Genomic DNA, 5,267 nt, shown 5'->3' on the forward strand with positions numbered 1-5,267 from the left:
TAGATTAACAAAGATTAAACTTTTATGATATTATTTAAGGCCATATAATAATAAATATAATAGTTTTATATTTCCCTGCGTTTTATATGTGTATTTATAATTTGCTTCCATATCTATTGGCATAAGACTACAAAAATATTCTTCTAAATATGTACTTACTTTTTCTGTAATATTTATATTTATTGGAAATTGAAAAAAACTCCTTTTATTTGTAGTGAGATGCCAAATTCACCTTTTTCCCACAACTGGAATTATTATAAATAAACTGTATATAATTAGAAAAGACCATAGACAGAATACTCTTAGTTCTTGGTTGTGAAAATCTATATAGAGTACACGTAGTACCACAATCAATTGTAAAAATGGGCTCTAGACAAGTAATATGTGGAAAAATTGTGGCATGAAGGAGAAATGTGTACAAGTCTAATTCTATCCATCACAATAGTTTTCATATGCTAATCTCATTTTAGGATGGGTCGAAAGACTCAAAACACTTACAACTTGTTACCCCTGTGGGAGGTTATAGCTTTATTATATCAAAATTATGCATTGCTAATGTCAACAGAAGATCACCACATAGGCAAAGTCTGGAGGAAACCAGATGCAAGCATCTAAGAGCCTTCAACCCATGGAGACACACAGAACAGACTTTATTCTTCAATAAAATTGTTACACTAGGGGTACTTGGTGGCGCACACCTGTAATCCCAGCACTCAGGAGGATGAGACAGGAGGATCACTGTGAGTTCGAGACCAACCTGAGCTACATAGTGAATTCCAGGCCAGTCTCAACTAAAAAAAAAAAAAAAAAAAAAAAAAAAAAAAAAAAAAAAAAAAAAATTGTTACACTTCCAAAATGTTCTCTATTAGGGAAACTCACTAGATCTTCAGGATAAAGTTTGCACAGGGGCTGGAGCTTTAAGGTACATTTTCTCCTGTCTTGCTGATGTTCCATAAGAAGTACAATGCTAAGACACAAATCATGTTACAGGCTTGCTGCAAAATTTTGCAATCTCAAAATGACCAGTTAATCTATATAAGCTTCAATGTGCACTTGTTGTCAACCTAGGAACCAGACAGTGAGGCTTTATAATATGTTAGCTTTTTATTTTTTATAGAACATGCAGCTCATTAAATTAAATTAAATTAGAAATTGAATTAAATTAGAAATGTTAAAGGTTATAGAAAATAAAACTTTTCACGCTATAATCCTTAAGTAACATGACATATGCAATATTTTGTCTTACTGCTTCCTGGGCTTTTATCTGTTTCAGCTATGTCAACTTGTTGAAAATGTTCTTCTAATCTTCTGAGTTATATAGTATGAATGCTGCCTCAATTAATGAGCGGCTTTTATGGGGAACAAATTCGTTTTATTGCCAAGGCAATGAGTGTATAAATTGGACTTTTTTTTCATTCTTTCTCACCCATGAGTGGTACATTACTTGGCTTCATGTAATATTTTATATTTTTCATGTTTTTGGCCCAAATTATTTATTTATATGTATATATATCTTCCATTTTTCTTTGGTCTAACATTTTGAAGAGAAATTAATGAAAAGTTTATGGTAAACCATGTACAACATCTGGATAGAATTTAGTTAATTTGTATCTTTACACTGAAACTATACAAGTGTGTTTCCAATGCTGTTAATAACTTTCCATTTAAATGTTTTTCTTTTAAATTCAATTATCTTTTGATATGAAAGAATCAAGTTAGTTTTTGTTGCAACAGTTTCAATTATGATAATGAATAGGAAGCTGGAAATATATGCAAGATATGGCACATTTATTAAAGTAATTATAATTTGAATGCTTAAGTACAAATTTCATACCTCCTGGCTGAGGAGTGAAATTGAAATAGCAAACATGCTATAATGCAATTTACAATATAATTAGCTGTCAGTAGCATTATTTATTTCATATAGCTGCATTATTAAAACATTTACAATTTACATAATCAGACAAATAACTTAAGGAAGTTGAATAGGAGAATTTTTTCCTACATACAAAATCCTATTCTCAAGTAAAGGTAATAGCCATTTTTAAATAACAGGGAAGGTTTCAGCAAAATCAACCAGCATAAGATGTTGAATCTGAATAAGGGAGCGAGATGTATAATCACTACTATACTATTTTAAAAGATTGGTAAAATTTTTAAAGATTGGTTAAAATGGTAAAATAGATTATTTCTGTTGTTTTATCATTCAAATGTTATGGCTTTTCAAATTTGAAATATGATATTTAATATGATTAGAAATATTTTACAAATTCATCTTACTTTTGTTTTGTTTATGTCTATGATTACTATATGGATGGTAAAGATACCACCTGAATAAGTTAGTTATGCCTAGAAACACCAGAATATAGAATGTATAAGCTGAATAAAAGTCTCTTTACAGAAGAGTAGACTTCACGTATGAAGACTATCCTAGGGTCTAAAAACTAGACTCAGAGTTTTTGCAACTTTGGATGAAACAATGCCTCACTCTCTACAGTGTTTGCCACTGAAAATAAATAAACACACACACACATGAATTTGGATCTTATATAACTCTGGAGTTACTTTATCCCTTTACAATTTGTATAAAATAGGGCCATAGATTTAGCTCAGTGGTACTGCCACATGCCTTGCCAGTGCAAAGTTCTGAGTTCAATCCCTGGTAGAAAAAAAAAATATATATATAGATAGATAGATAGATAGATAGATAGATACACACACATACAAAATATGGTGAGACACTTTACTGCCAAGGGAACTTTGTTATTAGTGTAACCTCAAGTAGGCATTGCTTTTTGATGGATTTAGAACTAAGATTATAGGATGAAAGAGAATCTCATTCCCCAGGGGAAGTGGTATGAATTTTGTAAAATCTGCTAATATTTCGAGTATAAAATATTTAATGTTTGTGGGGATCTGAAATCATTGTAGAGAGGGGCCAGGAATAGACTATTACTTCAGCTACTTTGACATCATAGGTCTACACGTGCTGCTGTACTGTATCTCTCCTCCCATCTTGGAGTAGCTATTCTTGGTGTGTTTTCCTTTGGCTTTAGAGCTTTGTGAGTCAACACACAATATTTTTCACTTATGTTTTATAACTATTGTTAATCGAACATGTTTCATCTACTAACTTATGACAAAGATTATACACCTATAAAATAGGTTCTGTAGACCAAATCCAGCTCATTTTTGTATTGTCCAGGATTTAAGAAGTACATTTAGATTTAAAATTTTTAAAGGAAAAATTTAAAGGACGAAGAGGAAGAGAATTGAAAAGGAACATGAGCAGCAAAAGAAACCTTTCATAGATCAAAAATCATAAAATACTTATTTTTGTATTCAATACACCCCCCCAAAAATTTACCATCCCTCCGGAGTAGAAGTTTTAAAAGAACTATCAGTGATAATAGAATTATTCTATTTCAGCAACATTCCAAATAATATCCACTTCCACATGGGCAATTTGTCAGTAAGGGACGCCATATTGGCTAGAACAGAAAAATGCAAGCTATCGGGAGGTAGGGTCCATTGGACACTTTGAAGAAATGCTTATTAAAATTTAAGTATATATGAGTCACTCAAGATCTTGTAGAACAGGATGACAAACCTTTTAGAGACCAAGTGTCCAAATTGCAACTCAAAGCCCATTTACTTATTGCAAAGTGCTCACACTGCAATTAAATCCGGATGCTGAGGTTTTAGTTTTGAAAAGCTACTGTTACCAGCTTGGCTGCTGGGTCAACTTGGCTCTAATGTCGACAGAGAGTGCTCTGCATGCGTGCTGTGGAATGCAGCCATAAGTTCACCACTGATAGGGTAAGGATTTTAGATTTAGTAGATTTGAGATAAGACCCAAGTTTCTACTATTTCTAAATGTCCCATGTGACATTGTTAATGCTAATGTTCATGTCCCAGTTTGAGACGCTTGTAAGGAAGAAGAAGTTCTGGTGTGCTATTTCACAATAGGGTTACTGCAGATAACTATAATATATAAAAAGTCATACAGTAGCCAACAAATGTGTCCATTTTATGTTTTTATTTTTCTTTTAAAATGAATTTAATGAAAAAATGTTGAATAAATAGGTTATCAGTCTAATTTTTAAGAATTCTAATGAAAGGAATCTAGAAGTAATGATGGTTGGTGATTTATGACCACACACACACACAAGCACACACACTCACACAGTGTTAGGATTATCTATCCCTAACCAATAAGCCGTCTGCCTCCTATAGTTAACAAACCTGAGAGTGAATGAGGAATGGTTCTGTTTGTGTGTGTGTGTGTACATGTGTGTACAAGTATGTGTTTTTGAAGACAGTATAACACCTAGTGACATCTATAATCAATAATCATCATTGATTTTATCAAGATGAGCTATTAACTAACAAATGGTGCATTAGATAACCCCAATGTTTAAGGACTATGGACAGTGAAAATAATGCATACTTACCTGAATCTTGAGGAATAAAAGCACTGTCTCTCGTGTCTACATAGATTCCAGCCCAGGAACTGCTATCAACAAATTTTGCCTGTTTATGTCCCTTAACATTTCAGTGGCTACAGCAGCATCTTTAAAAGGAGAATAGCAGTATCTATTTACATAAAGCTTCTGGTGACTACATAAATAAATACAGGTGAAGTTTGAAGATTTGTGCCAGGCAATATTTACTACAGAGTAACAAATACCAACATGTTGCCTAAGTATGTGAAATTATTTGAAAGCAGTAAAAGCTGTTTAGACATGAGAATGAATCTTTATTATTGCAAGCAATATATATTTTTCTGTGATTAAAATATATTAATCTAATCTAAAATAATACTGGAAAGGCAGCAATATCATTAATAATATTGGACATAATTCAAAATGTAAAACTTATAGAAAAATAGGTGGCATAATAACAATGTAGAGTAGTTTTCAATGACTATAAATGTTTAAAATATCTTTTCTGTTGTGTGTATGATGCTTAATTTTATAGATGCCGATGTTTAATAGGGGCTTCATAGTAAAATTTTGGAAAGTCACATTATAGTGGGTATGTGATACCACGTTTGTTTTTTAGGAATATTTCTATTGATGGCAAATTTTACTATTATGAGTCTTATATTAAACAATTTATACTAACCAGGAAAATAAAATGTCAATAAAATAAAATATTAAATTGTTAGCATATAAAGAGTGTCTAGAATAAACATCAATATTTTCACCAACTACTTGCCTACATTATCTAAAAAAAAATAGCAGCAGAAATAAATTTCAGTGTGA

Source organism: Fukomys damarensis, unplaced genomic scaffold (assembly GCF_012274545.1).
Source record: "Fukomys damarensis isolate Sample0158 unplaced genomic scaffold, DMR_v1.0_HiC HiC_scaffold_1, whole genome shotgun sequence".
In the NCBI taxonomy this organism is placed as follows: Eukaryota; Metazoa; Chordata; class Mammalia; order Rodentia; family Bathyergidae; genus Fukomys; species Fukomys damarensis.